The sequence below is a fragment of the Eretmochelys imbricata genome, chromosome 11, assembly GCF_965152235.1.
Source record: "Eretmochelys imbricata isolate rEreImb1 chromosome 11, rEreImb1.hap1, whole genome shotgun sequence".
Taxonomy (NCBI): domain Eukaryota; kingdom Metazoa; phylum Chordata; order Testudines; family Cheloniidae; genus Eretmochelys; species Eretmochelys imbricata.
In genome coordinates this window covers 8,538,602-8,558,004 of record NC_135582.1, presented here as the reverse complement: position 1 = coordinate 8,558,004, position 19,403 = coordinate 8,538,602, and the positions used below count along the sequence as shown (strand labels likewise).

Below are 19,403 nucleotides of genomic sequence, written 5' to 3'. Positions count from 1 at the left end.
CAATGATTGAACAGAAGTGCTTTGTTAAATCCTTCCAATACCTGCATCTCCTATTTGAAGATACGTTTAACCCATTAGCTCCAAGAATAAAGATTACATGACATCAAAAGCAAGTGCAGCAAGAAACCCTCACTGTCCACTACTGCAATGTTTCAGTGATCACACCTCTGCAGCAACTATAATGCTTAGGCCCTGCCTACACTGGCAAGTTTCTGTGCAGTACAGCAGCTTTCTGCGCTGTAACTCCCGAGGTGTACCTACTGCCAAGCCACGTAGTGCACAGAAACTGTGCAGTTGTAGCACTTTAAAAAAAAAAGCAAACCACACCCACCCCAACAAGAGGCGCAGAGCTTTCTGCCCCGGGTCTACCGCACTGAGGTGCTAGTGTAGACACGGTGGTCGATATCAGCGCTGCAGCTGGCCTCCGGGAGGTGTCCCACAGTGCCTGTTCTCACCTCTCTGGTCATCGGTTTGAACTCTACTGCCCTGCCCTCAGGTGACCAACCCTCATCCCCACGCTGTAAATTCCTTTGGAATTTTGAAAGTCCCCTAACTGTTCGCTTGGTGATAACTGCAGTGGTCTTCTCAGCGCATCTTTCTGGGTGGCCATGCCTGCTCCACGCATGAAGCAATCCCCCGCTTGGAACAATGCTGAGTTGCTAGACCTCATCAGCATTTGGGGAGAGGAGGCTGTCCAGTCCCAGCTGCGCTCCAGCTGTAGGAGCAGGATGCAATTAATGACCCTGCTGACTTCCGTCAACATGAGTCCAACGGTAGACTCTTCCACTCCGAACTGGTTGGCAACCGATCGGTAGCAGTCTGGAGTAGCCAGCTTCCACAGTGCAATTGCCACGCACTTCTCCAATGGCAGGACAGCTCTCATTCTCGTGTCCTTGTCCTGCCGCAGGGCTGCGGTGAGCTTATCACACAGTCCTATGAATGTGGCTTTCCTCATCTGAAAGTTCTGCAGCCACTGCTCGTCATGCCAGACGTGCATCACGATGTGATCCCACCATTCAGTGCTTGTTTCCCAAGCCCAAAAGCGGCGTTCCACTATGGTCAGCACCTCCGTGAATGCCCCCATGCAATCTCGTGTCGTAGCTATTACGCATGGTGAGATCCATGTCGCACTCCTCTTGCCTTTGTAGTTTAAGGAATAACTTCACTGCTACTTGTGACATGTTGGTCAGAGCGAGCAGCATACTGGTCAACAGTTCAGGATCCATTCCTGCAGCCCAAAGAGGCAGGGAGCACAGTACACAAACCGTTGAAAGATGACACCAAATGCGGACGGAAGCACAGGGATTGCTGGGACGCAAAGCAATGCATCATGGGGCATTGGGACAGAACTCAGGATACCCCGCGACCCCCTCTGCCTTCCCACAACTCTTAGTGGCAGAAGAGAAAGAGGTGCTCTGGGGGATAGCTGCCCAGAGTGCACTGCTCCGAATACCGTTGCAAGTGCCGCAAGTGTGAACATGCTATTGCGCAGGCAGCTGACAGTGTGAACACACAACTGCAGTTTCCCTTCAACGCTCTCTGAGTGGTGCTGTAACTCCTGGTGCTGTAACTCTGCCAGTGTAGACATGCCCTTAGTTACATTAGAGTAATCAGACTCTGTAGTACCTTCAGTTGGTGGGTCATTCACAGGTTAAGTATGCCAAAAGTTGTAACTTAATACACACTCTTAATGAGAGACACACAAGTCTTGATTTTGCATGAAGCACAAGGCCAAAGCTGAAATGCCTCTACCATACAAGAATTATCTACATGCCCTGCAATCACAATGTACAGTGCATTCTAAAGCAGTTTTAGAACATGCCTGAAGAAGTTATCTTTTATACCATGAGACATTGTTTATAGCAGAAGGATAGAACATCTAAACTATAGCTTTCTGACAGTTTGTAACTTATGCATTAATCAACTTAGTTCATTTAAGCAGGTGCCAGTCCAGGAGGAAGAATGATTTTTAAAATGTCACCATTAAGGGAAAGTATCAGCACAGCCCAAGTTAAAGTATTCACTCTCTCTTTTTTTCTTTTTGTAAAAAAGAGAAGAACAAAAGGCAGAGTACATTAATACTTTTAAAATATTTTATATAAGTTTATGATCTTTAACTATAGCGGTCTCACTATGATCACATGGGATTATCTCTGTTCTATCTTTGAAAACTCATGGCGATCGGGGGAAGTCCCGGATGACTGGAAAAAGGCTAATGTAGTGCCCATCTTTAAAAAAGGGAAGGAGGAGGATCCTGGGAACTACAGGCCAGTCAGCCTCACCTCAGTCCCTGGAAAAATCATGGAGCAGGTCCTCAAGGAATCTATTCTGAAGCACTTAGAGGAGATGAAAGTGATCAGGAACAGTCAGCATGGATTCACCAAGGGCAAGTCATGCCTGACTAACCTAATTGCCTTCTATGATGAGATAACTGCTTCTGTGGATGAAGGGAAAGCAGTGGACGTGTTGTTCCTTGACTTTAGCATAGCTTTTGACACTGTATTCTTGCCAGCAAGTTAAAGAAATATGGGGTGGATAAATGGACTATAAGGTGGATAGAAAGCTGGCTAGATTGTCAGGCTCAACGGGTAGTGATCAATGGCTCCATGTCTAATTGGCAGCCGGTATCAAGGGGAATGCCCCAAGGGTCGGTCCTCGGGCCGGTTTTGATCAATATCTTCATAAATGATCTGGAGGATGGTGTGGATTGCACCCTCAGCAAGTTTGCAGATGACACTAAACTGGAAGGAGAGGTAGATAAGCTGGAGGGTAGGGATAGGATACAGAGGGACCTAGACAAATTGGAGGATTGGGCCAAAAGAAATCTGATGAGGTTCAACAAGGACAAGTGCAGAGTCCTGCACTTAGGACGGAAGAATCCAATGCACCGCTACAGACTAGGGACCGAATGGCTCGGCAGCAGGTCTGCAGAAAAGGACCTAGGGGTTACAGTGGACGAGAAGCTGGATATGAGCCAACAGTGTGCCCTTGTTGTCAAGAAGGCGAATGACATTTGGGGCTGTAGAAGTAGGGGCATTGCCAGCAGATCGAGGGACGTGATTGTTCCCCTCTATTCGATGTTGGTGAGGCCTCATCTGGAGTACTGTGTCCAGTTTTGGGCCCCACACTACAAGAAGGATGTGGAAAAATTGGAGAGAGTCCAGCGGAGGGCAACAAAAATGATGAGGGGACTGGAACACATGACTTATGAGGAGAGGCTGAGGGAACTGGGGATGTTTAGTCTACGGAAGAGAAGAATGAGGGGGGATTTGATAGCTGCTTTCAACTACCTGAAAGGGGGTTCCAAAGAGGATGGCTCTAGACTGTTCTCAGTGGTAGCAGATGACAGAACAAGGAGTAATGGTCTCAAGTTGCAGTGGGGAGATTTAGGTTGGATATTAGGAAAAAGTTTTTCACTAGGAGGGTGGTGAAACACTGGAATGCGTTACCTAGGGAGGTGGTGGAATCTCCTTTCTTAGAAGTTTTTAAGGTCAGGCTTGACAAAGCCCTAGGCTGGGATGATTTAACTGGGGATCGGTCCTGCTTTGAGCAGGGTGTTGGACTAGATGACCTCCTAAGGTCCCTTCCAACCCTGATATTCTATGATTCTATCTTGCTGTCCTGCAGACTGCATTTTATAGATATCTGTTTTTTAATTTATCTACATATATTCCATCAGTGATTTGGAATCTTAAGCAAATATACAGAAATCAGTACACCTTTAAGGGTGAACTCAATCTCCTGTGTTGGACCCTAGAACTAACATCTTTGTAAGACAGTCAACAAGATGCACTCTGTTGTCTAACAGTTGGATGGCATCCAGTTTCCCTTTCCATAATATTATTGATACTAAATCAGATGGGAATCCTTCAGAGACAGCCTCTATCAAAGGACTCCCCACTAACACCAATATATGTCCTGCTCAATGGCAAATATGCAAGTTAAATCAGTTATCCTCAGGGCCCTTGTCCCCACACCTATATTTTAACAACAGTTTAAGTATACAGTAGGAGATAGTAAGTTCCATTACTTTTTTATAGCAATGTAACAACTGTGACAGTTCCAGATGACTATGGATTCAAAGAAGCTGCATTCCTTATATCTTATTCCACATCAGATTGTTATATTGGCAGCTATCTCTTTGATAATTACGATATTTGAAAGACTTATGAAGATGTAGTCATTTAATCTTCCACAAAAAGTGCATTAAATGGATACAACAGATAATCTTAAAAACTACAACAACGAGGAGTCCTTGTGGCACCTTAGAGACTAACAAATATATTTGGGCATAAGCTTTCATGGGCTTCTAGCCCATATAAATTTGTTAGTCTCTAAGAGGCCACAAGGACTCCTCGTGGCTTTTGCGGATACAGACTAACATGGCTACCACTCTGAAACCAAATAATCTTAGTTAGCCAACATGGATCCCCACATCTGGGTCATGAAAGAAAACCACCTGTAAGCACAGGCATTAAAATACTGGGATATGTAGGTAACATCTACCCTTGATAGATTGAAAGTAAATTTTCTTTATCTACACAAGAAATTTACAGCACAGTTAATTAATTTGACTACACTGTTTTACTTTTACCCAGCAGTACTCTTGAATTTTACTGGAACTATTTAAATCCAGTTGCTTAACATTCCACGATTGCACCCCAAAATAGACCAGTTAGTTATTTTACACTTTCTGCATTAAACTGTAGCATTAAAAAGCACACAATATATATTCAGTCAGTGCATTTCTCCACCCTGAATGAGAGCCAGATTTCTTTAGAAATCATATGCTGAAATACAGATGACTGAATCTCTCTCTACGCAGGAGTGCCATTAAAATTCAACAAAATATAGCACTGATAACAGCAGGTATTTACTTATGGAAACAGATTAATAAGATATCAAAACATTAGAAAATCGCCCATTCCCTCTGTCATAATAATAATCCAAGACATCAAAAAAATAGATGTGACTAAGTTCTGAACAGCAGTTTCAGAGTATAATCTTGAAAGTAAATTACAACAGCCTATGAAAACTCCAATCATACAAAGTATCCAAAAGAGATTTGATACAGGTCTGAACGAAGCGGCGAAGAGTCCTGTGGCACCTTATAGACTAACAGATGTATTGGAGAATAAGCTTTTGTGGGTGAATACCCACTTCATCGGATGCAACGAGGGTTCCATATTTAAGCAACAATTGAGACTTTGTTAGCATCGTCACCAGAGGTATTTTTAGAATCTGTTTATCATCTCACGTGGTCTTTAAAATTCTAAGTCACTGTCCTTTGATCTGCTTTCTTGAATCTGGAAGTGAATCTTTATGTTGTATGCATTATATAACAGATGCACATACATCCTTTTGTAATCTTCAAGATTCACATCTGAGGAACGTTTGAATTCAATACTACTAAACTTTCATAGAGCTTCTCACCCAGAGACATTAAAGTCATTACAAAAAGAGGGCAAGTACAATTAGCCCTATTTTACAGATGGAGAAACTTGATCTCCTGACCACCTCCTATAAGTTCTCCTTGCTGAAGTACTCCCTCTCCACACTCATTCTTCAGTGCAGGTGATAGAATTGATGTTGCACACTTCCCTTTTGGAACAGCCAGATTTCCAGCACCAAGTATTCCAGGTGATGTGCATAGGACCATGTGCTTGGAGGCTCTGTGCCTTGACATCAATTCCTGAACCCCCTTCCTCCTTATGGTTCCCTAGCAACACAGCCACAATGGAGCCTTGTTACCACTGACTCCACAAATTATCGATGTACTAGACTGGTGTTATGAGAAATTCGTGTGTACTTCAAAGACGTGGTTTTAACCAAACACAAACTTTTACAAAGTCTCTTGGAATTTCACTTTAACACCCCTATACCTGTATGTTCACATCATTAGAGTAATTTGTTTTCATTAGCTTAAAAAGCCCTAAGAGCTGTGTGTTGGTGAGTTTTAGACTTTTTACATGTATTCCTATTATAACATAAGTTGAGTTGAGAATATAGTTGCGGATGTCATTTCAGTGGATTGTATGTCTGTAAGAAGCACTAGGACATTGTCATTAACATTTTGACTAATCACAATTTACCAGGTTACTCCAAATTCAGTTACATTTTTCCCCACCCACACAAGTTACAAAACAAAATTTAATGACTGATATTCTGCAATTACTCTTCCAAATACAGTTAATTTATCACTGTCTCAGTAAACAGAGCTGTCTTTAATTTACAAGTCAAGAATTGGTGATTAGCAGCCTTATCACTTTTTGATTACCTATTCTGTTCATTCACTCTGGGGCACCTGGTATTGGCCACTGTCGGAAGACAGGATACTGGGCTAGATGAACCTTTGGTCTGACCCAGAATGGCTTCCCTTATCACTTAAATAGAAATGAGAGACACCCTAGTTTTTGAAGTGTAACATTTCTGGTTTAACATGTTGTAGTGTGATTATTCAACATATATACTTATAGAGAAAGCTATTAAAATTACTATATGCCTTTTCCTTCTTCCATGGGGGTCTTGATGCCCCCGTTGTTTTAACACGTGAGGGTGTCTGGTATTGATCCCAATTTGTTTAACCTTATTTTAGTGAATGACTATTTAGAGAAGTTCAACGGCTATTAGCCAAGATAGTTAGGGACAACCCCACACTCTGGGAACCCCTAAACCTCCAACTGCCAGATGCTGCAACTGGACAGGAGATGGATCACTCCATAATTGCCCTGTTCTATTCATTTCCTCCGAAGCATTTGGCACCAGCCACTGCTGGAAGACATGATACTGAGCTACACTCATAGAATATCAGGGTTGGAAGGGACCTCAGGAGGTCATCTAGTCCAACCGCCTGCTCAAAGCAGGACCGATCCCCAATGAAATCATCCCAGCCTAGGGCTTTGTCAAGCCTGACCTTAAAAACTTCTAAGGAAGGAGATTCCACCACCTCCCTAGGTAACGCATTCCAGTGTTTCACCACCCTCCTAGTGAAAAACTTTTTCCTAATATCCAACCTAAATCTCCCCACTGCAACTTGAGACCATTACTCCTTGTTCTGTCATCTGCTACCACTGAGAACAGTCTAGAGCCATCCTCTTTGGAACCCCCTTTCAGGTAGTTGAAAGCAGCTATCAAATCCCCCCTCAGTCTTCTCTTCCGTAGACTAAACATCCCCAGTTCCCTCAGCCTCTCCTCATAAGTTATGTGTTCCAGTCCCCTCATCATTTTTGTTGCCCTTCGGTGGACTCTCTCCAATTTTTCCACATCCTTCTTGTAGTGTGGGGCCCAAAACTGGACACAGTACTCCAGATGAGGCCTTACCAATGTCGAATAGAAGGGAACGATCACGTCCCTCGATCTGCTGGCAATGTCCCTACTTATACATCCCAAAATGCAATTGGCCTTCTTGGCAACAAGGGCACACTGTTGGCTCATATCCAGCTTCTTCTCCACTGTAACCCCTAGGTCCTTTTCTGCAGAACTGCTGCCGAGCCATTCGGTCCCTAGTCTGTAGCGGTGCATGGGATTCTTCCGTCCTAAGTGCAGGACTCTGCACTTGTCCTTGTTGAACCTCATCAGATTTCTTTTGGCTCAATCCTCCAATTTGTCTAGGTCCCTCTGTATCCTATCCCTACCCTCCAGCTTATCTACCTCTCCTCCCAGTTTAGTGTCATCTGCAAACTTGCTGAGGGTGCAATCCACACCATCCTCCAGATCATTTATGAAGATATTGAACAAAACCGGCCCCAGGACCGAGTCGGCCCTGACAATCAGTCTGACCCAGTATCGCCATTTTTATGTTCTTAGACAAGTTAGATGTCTTCAAGTCACCAGGGCCTGATGAAACATCCTAGAATACTCAAGGAGCTGACTGAGGAGATATCTGAGCCATTAGCTATTATCTTTGAAAAGTCACATAGGGCGGGAGAGATTCCAGAGGCCTGGGAAAGGGAAAATATAGTGCCCATCTATAAAAAGGGAAATAAGGACAACCTGGGAAACTACAGACCAGTCAGCTTAACTTCAATACCAGGGAAGATAATGCAGCAAATAATTAAGCAATCAGTTTGCAAACACTTAGAAGATAAAGTGATAAGTAACAGCATGAATTTGTCAAGAACAAATCACATCAAACCAACTTAATAGTTCTCTTTGACAAGGTAACAAGTCTTGTGGATAGGGGGGGAGCAGTAGATTTGGTATATCTTGACTTTAGTAAGACTTTTGATACTGTCTCGCATAACCCTCTCATAAACAAACTAGGGTAATACAACCTAGATGGAGCTACTATAAGGTGGATGTACACCTGGTTGGAAAACCATTCCCAGAAAATAGTTTTCAATGGTTCACAGTCAAGTTGGAAGGGCATATCGAGTGCGGTCCTGAGGGATCAGTTCTGTTCAACATCTTTCTTAATTATTTAGATAATAGGATAGAGAGTACACTTATAAAGTTTGAGGACAATATCAAGTTGTGCTTGGAGGATAGGATAAAATTCTAAATGATCTGGACAAACTGGAGAAATGGTCTGAAAAAAACAGGATGAAATTCAATAAGGACAAATGCAAAGCACTCCATTTAGGAATGAACAATTAATTGCACACATACAAAACGAGAAATGACTGCCTAGGAAGGAGTACTGCAGGAAGGGATCTGGGGGTCATAGTGTATCACAAGCTAAATATGAGGCAACAGTGTAACACTGTCAAAAAAAAACCCCATCATTCTAGGATATATTAGCGGGAATGTTGTAAGCAAGACACAGGAAGTAATTTTTCCACTCTACTCCGCGCTGATACGGACTCAACTGGAGTATTGTGTTCAGTTCTGGGAGCCACATTTCAGGAATGATGTGGACAAACTGCATAAAGTCTACAGAAGAGCAACAAAAATTAATCAAGGTCGATAGAATATGACCTATGAGGGAAGATTGAAAAAACTGGGTTTGTTAGTCTGGAGAAGAGAAGACAGAGGGGACATGATAACAGTTTTCAAGTACATAAAAGGTTGTTACAAGAAGAGGGAGAAAAATTATTCTCCTTAACCTCTGAGGATAGGACAAGAAGCAATGGGTTTAAATTGCAGCAAGGGTGGTTTAGGTTGTAATAAATTGCTCAGGGAGACTGTCTAACCTGCTCTTAAAAATGTCCAATGATAGAGATTCCACAAACACCTCTCAGGGATAGTCTAGATAATACTTAGCCCTGTCATGAGTGCAGGGGACTGGACTAGATGACCTTTTGAGGTCCCTTCCAGTCTTACAATTCTATGATTCTAATGATAGTTTTGCGATTGGACTTATTCTAAGGTATTCGGTTCATTCACATAAGTTATCTCTCAATTCCATGATATTTATCAACATTATATGACTTGACCATGATTGACTCATTCTACTACTGACTGTGGGACTTGAGACAAATCACTGTGTCTACCTCAGTCCCCCTATCTGCAAAACAGAGATAACAGAGGTGATGCAAGAATTGTTGGTGATTATTTTACAGGGCTTGAACCACAAGTTGCACTAGTATTATGGAGCAAGATTCTCTGGTTCACTCTAGAAGTAAAAAGGGACCAGAAAGCAGCTATCTGGAGTCTGCTAAGAATTCCTCTGGCATAGGGAGAATTCTGCTGACAGTGCCAGCACACCAGGTTTCTACATCACCCTCCGCCCCACCCCCTCGGACCTGGGTTCAGCACAAGGGACATTTTGGAGTGGCAGGAGCACACTACTGTCTGGGTATCCTCAACTGGCACAGTACCCTGGGGACCACTACCAGCTGGCATAGCTTACACCCACAAGTCTGCCCTAAGAATCACAGTGGGACCAAGCTCCCTGATGGGCCTATCTCCCGCTCCACTGCGTCAAGCAGAAACTCAGTGCAGTATCAAATGCTGGCTATCATCTTACTCTGCAGATGAACTTGGATTTTTCTTCCAACCAATGCAAAGGCAACACTTTCATGTACATGTTCTAAACTAAAAAAACTGAAACATTAATGTTCAATACTAACCAATAACTATGTTCAATCTGTCACTTTATTTGGCTCCAATGTTTTTTAAGTTCTCCGTTCAGGAGCACATTAAAAGGAACAGTGGGAACTGCTTTTAAACAGTTCACGAACACTGCTGAACACCTACTCAGACCTACCTTTTGCATGGAACTTTCATTTTTTTTAGTCCCACCATCCAGTGGCAATATCTATTCATGCTGTGTATTTCCAAGCTATTACTTTCCAGGAGAACATGATCATGGAAAACTGAATGTTTCCACCTTTTAAAATGCAGATGTTGGGAACTAGGGTTTCTGCCTATTACATCTGTCACTTGATATATATATATCTTCTTCAGATAATCGAGTTTGTAAATTTAGTAAATTATTTAAAGCTAAATTGAACAAATGCATTTGAAATCTCATTTTTCTACCTTGGAAGTTGCCCAACTTAATTGACTCCTATTTGTTTTATGGGAAGTAAAGTATTAAGATTTCTGGTTTGAATATTGCTACAAAAGTATCAAGATTACTTAAGAGATAGTATCAGTGAAATATAAGATCATCACTGGATAACAGTCTCCTGCTGCTAAATAAAACCAAGAGTGATTTATCTGAAGTCATTTCAGTTTCACAGTAAATGCATATCATGTATTTAGGTCAGCACTCATTGCATTGCATTAGGTAAATACGTGTTTTGGGGTATGCACTCTTTTGGAAATGCTGCTGTTTTAAACCTTAAAGGCTCTGACACATTTTTATTAAGAAGAAAAGGAGTACTTGTGGCACCTTAGAGACTACCAAATTTGAGCATAAGCTTTTGTGAACTACAGCTCACTTCCGATGAAGTGAGCTGTAGCTCACGAAAGCTTATGCTCAGATAAATTTGGTAGTCTCTAAGGTGCCACAAGTACTCCTTTTCTTCTTGCGAATACAGACTAACACGGCTGCTACTCTGAAACCTATTTTTATTAAGGTATCCTGTGGGGGAAAAAATCAATTTTTAACAAAACTAAAGATCACTGGATTAATGTTTAGGCACTAAAAATTAATAAATTCATACATACCTTATTTGTATTAAATGCATTTTTGGAAGTGGGCTGTTGGTGTACTTGGGGTGCATGGAAAGTGGGAGGGAGGGGTTCATTCCAAAAATAGCTAAAAGGTAGTCTTCAAAGCTTTTATCTAAGTTTCTACACAGAGCAATATTTTACATCAGTGTTAGATTTCAAAAAAGTAAAATGCATGGTTATAATATTAAAACCCCCAAACTAATGCATCATAACCAACATTATTCTAACACACTTAGAACATAGGTAGCACTTTGGAGGTAAAAAAGTTTGGAACTGATGTTCCTACAAAGTTTCACAGATTGTAACTCAATACATACTTCTACCCGCACAGTACAATGGCTTTGTGACAGTAATCCAATGAGATACAATATTAAACATCAAGGAAGACTAGATACCTCAAGTAGAGATCTTACATTAAAATCAACCACTGCATGACAATAATATCTTAATAGAAGTTACTTCATAATTTCTCTATCCTTCCAAGCAAAATTATAAGGGCACATACCACTGTGGTTTCCTTACACTAAATTTCTCATGTAACCAAGGTCAAAATGCGGGACAACCAACTGAAGCAGCTTTTAATTACTAGTATTTTTTCTTCTAGATTTCAGAGTCGATTAAGCATTTGATCTGTACCTGAAAAGCCATAAGAGGAAAGGTTCCCAAGATGCTATGAGAAGGGTATGAAGATGAAGGGCAAAACTCTCCTCACTTTACTCACGCGATTGTCCAAAGGCGATCAATGGGACTACTCATGCAAGTAAAGTGAGCAGCATTAGGCCTAAATTGTGCTCCCATAAGCACAAGCCTTCTAGCCAATAGTCTCCATGCTACTTAGTCCCCTAAAGTTTTCCCCCATCCATACAAGCTTGAAAGTTGTATATTTTGTTAGAAAATTAATTTGGTCAAAAGGCAGTCTGAAACAAACAGGAAAAATCAGATGGAGCATAGTGCCTTAGAGTGGAAGAGGAAAACAAAGTAATGCCCCATCAATATTATGCTTTTGGGAGACATTTCTAATAATACCATAAGGATACATATTTAGCAAAAGCATTTTACTATGTAATGAACAGGAGGAGTGACGCTGTTGGGAGAGTCAACTAACCACCAAAAAGTCCTGTTGTCAGGAGTATCTGGATAAATGTCGGCTCTTGCAGTAAGTGAAAAGTTTAGCAGCAAAATAGGACAGTGGGGAAGAGTATCTTGCTGTAGCAGAAATACTCATAGGAAGCCAGTTTTAAAAGAGATGGGAGGATGGACATATTTCCAAATGGTTTTGTTATAAAAAATTTGTTAAAATAACCAGAAAGGATGTTACCTATGTCCATCACCACAATAAAGTGACATTATTGAAATCTTGATTTCTTGTTAGCGTAAATGGTCACGTCAGACCACATTGTACACTGACATCCCATGTAATGCCACTGCAGCCTGCACTTTACAGAGTTTTCCCTTAGGGTGGCAGATTCCACCTACTTATACTTTCTAATCCCATCCCTGAAAGTTAATCCCACCTTTCAATTTGGTCTGAAGTAGCAGCAGATAAATATAATAAAATAAAAAAACAAAACGGTCATTTTTATGATTCTCCACCAAATCCTGCTTTATCTCTATCCTTCCTTAAAATCTTGGGGAGGAACCTCCTTCTTCAGATCACTGGAAGTGAGTGTTTAAAGTCACAGAGTACACTGAATTACACTGTATTTTGACGAATAATCTGTTTTCAAACTGACAGGCTTACTCTGATTTACATCAGAAGCATTTAGTCCCATGTTTTTCAATTTAACACCACTTGAGGGTCAACCGTGTAATAAATTAATCAGTGGAGACTGATACGATACTATGTACTGTACATATGTTCATTTTAGAAGGTTACTGAAAGCCCAACCTGGGACCTAAAATCTGTAATAAATAATCAATGCACTTTTTGTTTCCCCCCCCTCAAACGCCAAAATATTCCATAACCCACTAACCTGAATCCTGAAAACGATATTGGGGCTGTGACCTCCATTATACAATATAAAATCCTGGTTTACTGCAACACACACGAGTGTGGAGTTTAAAGCAAGATTAAGATTAAATTGGTGTGGTTATACTGGATAGCTGCTAAACCCTAGTTATGTCTGGAAATCAGTTATATCTTTAATCAATATCAAAGGCACATAAAGGTTGCGTATCCATGTGCTCTTGACATTTAAATCCAAATAAAAATACTCAACACTCATTTAATACCAGAATTATTTCTGTCACTTATGTACTGTACTTCTATAGTTTTGATCTTTGAGTTACTAGCTTTTATGGATCATGGTTCAGATACAATGTTCTCAACCACACACTAGAGGGGATTTTTTGGGTTTGTTTTGGTAATATTCCCTAGCATAGACATTTCCCTTAGATAGGGAGGAACTTTCCTGTGTTTAGCATAAGCAGTTTTCAATTTACTGCTGTTTACAAGCATTTCATTCACTGCCACTCCATCCTCCCTGTATTCCATTTCTTTAACCTTGCCAAATCCAAAGGCGTATAAGAGAACGAGATATTTGAGGAGGATCACAAGTTGACACACAAACTGGTTTGATGAAAATTAGTTATTAGGCAATCATTTATTAGTTTCAAAAGCACCTCTATCTGGCCTTTGTTAGTACAAGTCTAGCTCTGCCCTTAGCACGTAGGACACAACAACAGTTGTCAACAACAACAGTTAGTCAAAACAAGCAATCTGAGAATCACTGGAGAAATCTGAGTAACTCAGTAATGCTGTTACATTTAAGGATCCAAAAAAGGTCTTAATATTTAGGAGATTGCTGTTCTTTAACACTTGGTTCAAAATTCAGCAGAGCCAGCACAAGAACTGTCTGAAATGCTTTGATTCTATATTATGTTTTGAACTACCATCCCGAATTTCCTTTAATTCAGAGATGAGGTGGACTGGTTTTAGCACACTTACCTGTGGACAGGTGTTCCCATTCAAAAGCCATCTCAACTGGCACCCTTGTTCACAGATTCATGTGTGCCAGGATCTGAATGGATGTGGAACCTGAACTACGCTCTCACTCCTGGAGGCTGTTCTTACTGGTCAAGTTTGAGGCACAATAACAAAATTCTAGTATTTAGCATTTAGTGCTCAAAAATGTTCACAACCCTTCTCTAATTTAACTCACAACACCCATATGAAATAGATGTTGTTATTCCCATTTAATGTTAGTGAAATATCATGTGGTTCACCAAATGCCACAGAGGATATTAGAACCAGGATTAGAATTCTATTCCCAGCCTTTTTCAATTATTAGGCCACTCAGTGTCCTGTTTGCATAGCATCTCCTCTGCACTGCCTGACTAGAGTGTAAGACTCACAAAGAAGGGACAATTTTTATGCAGCATTTCACATAGCAACAAGCCCACAGACTCCCAAACAAATGATTGCACCATATTGCTTTCATTTGAAAGACCGGTCTCTTCTCAAAGCTAAAGTACAATGTAGATGGCAGATTCAATATTGCAGCCATGAAATACCACTTATGTACATATAAGTAGTCATCCCTTGAGATATACCAGTTCATTACTGCCTTGCACAGAACTGAAGTGCCGGTAGCTGACTGTTCTTTTATGCAGACACTCAGTACACCTGAACGGATGTTAAAAATCTGACCTATCTATTAGCAAATGGAATACTCAAAAAAGGGTACTGTCAGGTCAAATTATGCTCCAAACTGGGGTTTTGTAAAAATAATCTTTTACAAAAACCAAGACTAGTAGAAATGCAAGATTTTTATTCCCATAGAATAGATTTTAAAAAAATCCTGCTGTATGCATGAAACAAACATGCTATTTTATGAGAAACTGAAATTGAAGTTGATAATACCTAGAGGGAAAAGTGTGAAACTCACCTATTTTCATTGTATAAGAGGAGAAATGTTTACAATATTAAAAACTAATAATAAAAGGGTAAATTAGATTTAATTAGTTTAAATAATCCAAGGTATTATTTGTAATACAGGTAAGTAAGTATTCAGTCAATTCTCATTAAATATTTAAAACTAGAAGAGAAGGCAAGCAACTGTCTTTACAGGAATTTATGTTATAAACGCCTTGTTTGTGCTGACAACTCCCTTTAGGACTGTGATAGATGATCATGATTCAGGATTACAAGTTTTGTTTACATCAACGCTGTCCTTGACCAATCCAGCACAAATGAATAAAGTGGAAAGTAAATATGCTAATACCATATAGAAGACAATAAGTAAAACAGATTTGGAATTGTTGGACTTCAGTCTTCTAACACCATTATTCAGGGCTGGTCCACAGTAACGCTGTAAATCGATCCAAGTTATGCCAATTCCAGGGTGGATAAAAATCAATGATTTTTTTAAATTGGATTTTTTTGATAGAATGCTTTTTGGGGAAAAAAGCATTCTAAAGATAGTTTTAAATAAGATTTAATTAATCTTTATAGCTCAAAGATATCTCATCATGGAATAGGGATTGTAAATTTTAATTCTATAGTATGAGACAATATATTCATGTAATGTTTAAGAAAAGTTTTGTAAACGAGTTCCAATAGCTCGTGGATTAGAGACCCAATCTTATGAGGTTGCAGGGGCTTCTGTATAGATTATTTAGGTTAATCTTTCTATCTACCCAATGGGACTCAGTGCTCAGTTTAGAAGATACCATCAGAGATGCTTAGTTCTGCAGTTCTCAAACTGTGGATTTGTGTCTCTAGAGATAACATGCTTGTTAACAGCAAAAATGTTTTTAAAGAAAGAAAGAATATATAGAGGTGAGAAATAACAGACCTCAACCCTATTGTCCCTCTGCAAATTTGTGTACACAGAGTCAATCCCTTACCTCTCTTTAAAAATGCAAAGTTTCAAAAAGTTCAATGAATAGAAGATTGTTGGGGGCGGAATAGATCTGGACAAGGAGAAGTCTGGAGATAAATGTGAGAAGGTAGGGACAGGCAGTAGAAACAAAAGTGAAACTGTTTGAGCAGCATATTGCAGAAGTCTTGAGGTCTTTCTGAGTGTAGCCTTCATTGATTTGAGATCTACCAATACCATTCTCTCACTAGAAGGGAAAACCTATAATGGCAGAAGGCCGTAAAAGAGACCCAGTTTGGGAATAAGAACCATTCAAAAATATGTGTGTGCTGCTGATGTTTTAAAGAAAGTCACACCAGTGAACTGGTGGAAGTCACTTAAGCACTTGGATTCAGACACTGTTGAAGTAATAATCTCACTTAACAGCAGTAGCTTTTTCTGCCGGTGTAGAAAAAATATTTTCTTCCTTTGGATTAATTCATTCAAAATTGAGAAGTCATTTGAGACCTGAAAAAGCAGGAAAGCTTGTTTTCCTTTTCCAGATTATGAACAGGAAAATGAAGGTGAAGATGACTGAGTTAGCTGCAGAATCCAATATTTTAAGTTTCTCATGTTGACCAGGCTGACATAGTCTATTTTTTTTAAATATTTCATTTAACTATTTTAGTTAAAAACAATTTAAACAAAAACAAACCTGATTTTAAAAAACTTCTATGTTTAACTAAATTCAAAAATTCATACGCTTGTCTTGTTAAAATATTATATGTTTTCTATTGAAGAAAAAAAATCCAGAATACATAACGTTGTTGTTTTAGTGAAATAAAACAGTTTAAATGTCTGTCTGGTGATGTTCTCCTCCTAATACAGCATGGCAAGAAAATCCTCCAAATATTAATGATTAACCTGTTGAACTGGCGATAGTTCATCTCCCAATGACTTCATAAATAACTGCTTCAATTACCAAACAATCATTCATTTTCTGATATAGCTGTAAAACTAATCTGAAAAGTTTTCTAAAGAAATCACTTTAAAAATGTATAGTGTGTACCTTCTAAAAATGAAACCTACATCTATCTCTGAGTTATGAAGAATATGTATTAAGGTTATAACAACCAACAAGAAAGCACTTTTATGTAGAAATCCAGGATTAAATCGAGTGTTCCTGACTAGTGATTTAAATCATGATTTAAATCAAATTCACCCCAGCTAGTTCACTTACATAAATTACATAACTGAAGTCCATGTAATTTAGCGCAATGTAGACACTGCTGTAAATTGACCTATACTGATGGGAGGCAGTCTCCCATCAAAGTAGCTTCTGCCTCTCAGGGAAGTGGCGTACAGACATCTACAGGAAAGCGCTCTCCCATCGACTTAGCTTGTCTTCACCAGACCCACTAAATCGACACCACTGCACTGATCGCAGTAATGCCCATTTAGCCGGTAATGTAGATATGGCCTCATTTATCAGCAAAGCCGGGCAGTCAATCCATCTACAGAAATATCTACAATTACAATCGAGTCTGCACCACTTAGTCCCTCCTACAGCTTTAACTACTGATATGTTGAACATTTAAGAGAACATCAGACAGTGTGCATTCTGAATACAGTCAACCACCAAAATTTCAGAATGCTAGTCACACAACTTCCCAATCTTCTCGTGAAGAGGGGAAAAAAAAAAATCAGGTCTTTCTCACAGTAGCAGATGCTTAAGGAGCAGAAAATATTAAATCTTTCAAAGGTTTTTATTAACCCCCCCTATGCTACGTTTGTGCATATTTGCAGTAAGGATCTAAAATCTGGGCTTTAAATTAGAAAAAGCAGGGATGGTCCTGAACACTTGTTGAATCTGTATGCCTCCCTTCCACCACCCAAACATACATGACCCAAAAAGGAAGCAGGGCACAGATGCCAACTTTCCAAAGTTCCAGGGGGTGCTTGACCCCTGGCTCTACCCCAGACCCTGCCCCCACCCCTTCCCCCAAGGCCTCGCCCCACCCCACCTTTTATTGCCCCCAGTCCACCCCGCCCCGCCTCTTCCCGCCCAGTTCTACCCCCTCCTCAGAGTGCACTGCATCCTCACTACTCCCCCAGTGAATTGCAGCAGGTGGGAGGCGTGGGGAGGTGCTGATCCGCAGGGCCTGCTGGTGGGTGGGAGGTGCTGGGGGTGGGGGGTGTTCAGCAACCACCATTTTTCCCCCATGGGTGCTCCAGCCCCAGAGCACCCACAGAGTCGGTGCCTATGAAGCAGGGCTTGACTATATCTGTTTTAATTCTTGCAAGTGGCCTCACAGGACCTCAGGTCCCACCCCTTGGAAAAATGGTAAAATCTAGCCTAACCTCCCCCTTAAATTGCATAATTTGGCTGGTTAGTTTGCCCCACATCTCACCTTCCCCTTCTAAAGTAACACTACATTTGGGCACTGCCTTTTCCTCTTTCAACATCTATACCAGTAAGGTTTCAGGGAGAAAGAAAGCATCTTTACAGATCTGCAACAGGTAAAGAGAACCCAGCCATGTAAGATAAGGTCCTTCAGGTGATGTCCAACTCAGGTAAGGACGATACCATCTCAAACTACTAAAACATCATCTTGCCCAGTTTTCTGAGGGGTTTTCTCATGCCTACCCACAGTAGTTTGGAAAAAATAAAGACCTCTGCACACATGGGAGTGGCAGCCTAAAACACAATCCACAATGCCCAGGGGACTCAAAAGAAGCAGCATCACTTATCAAAGCAAGTGTAGCATTCATAAACATATGGCAGCAAGACAACCTCGCCCCAAATTCTGAATTACATACAGGCCCAAGGGACACAAGTTCTCTAAATTAAACCGGGGGGGGGGGGAGTAACCTCCGATACATGTCCAAAGGTCCTCCCCACATTCACGAAGAACAGGGACATCCCCAAACACAACTGCCAGGGGAAGGATTTCCAGCCAAGGACTTCTCCAAAGGTGGCCTGCGATATACAGGAGCTAGATGACCACGATGGTCCCTTCTGGCGCTGGACTCTAGGAAGCTATGAGTCTCCTGAAGCACCCCCTGACCTACAGCCAACCCCTCCCCGCAACTCCACCTGGCTGGGCGGGGCGCAGCCCCGCACTCCCACACACCAGGCTGCCGCAATACTCCTCCCAGCCAGGGACCCCCGCTCTGCTGAGGGGGGTCCGCCATGGGCCCGGACCCCAGCGCACAGCCGGGGCAGCCTGCCGGCAGGGAAAGCCAGCCTCCCCGGGGGGGCAAGGGGCGACCCCCTCCTGCGGGCAGCCAGCGAGAGGCGGTGGCGGGCTCAGAAGCTCCGTGCGAGAGGGAGCTGGACCAAGAGACCCCACCCCACTGGAGAGGGGGGCCTGGGCCAGACCCGGCAAGTGGGGGGGCCCCGGCAAGTGGGGGGTCCCCCCCCCCATCCCTCGCAGGGAGAAGCCGCGGGATCCAGGGCTCCCAGCCGCTCAGGAGTGACAGGGTCCCGGACCCCTGGGAAGCCCCGGCTCGGTCCCAGGGGCGGGGGGACAGTCCTGACCC

At 41.6% G+C, this 19,403-nt stretch overlaps 1 protein-coding gene across 3 annotated transcripts in view; it reads right to left on the bottom strand.

Annotated features, from left to right (window-relative positions):
* The window catches only part of RALB (RAS like proto-oncogene B), a 79,695-nt gene that overhangs the window by 33,278 nt on the left and 27,014 nt on the right, over nt 1–19,403 (bottom strand). The window lies entirely within an intron of this gene.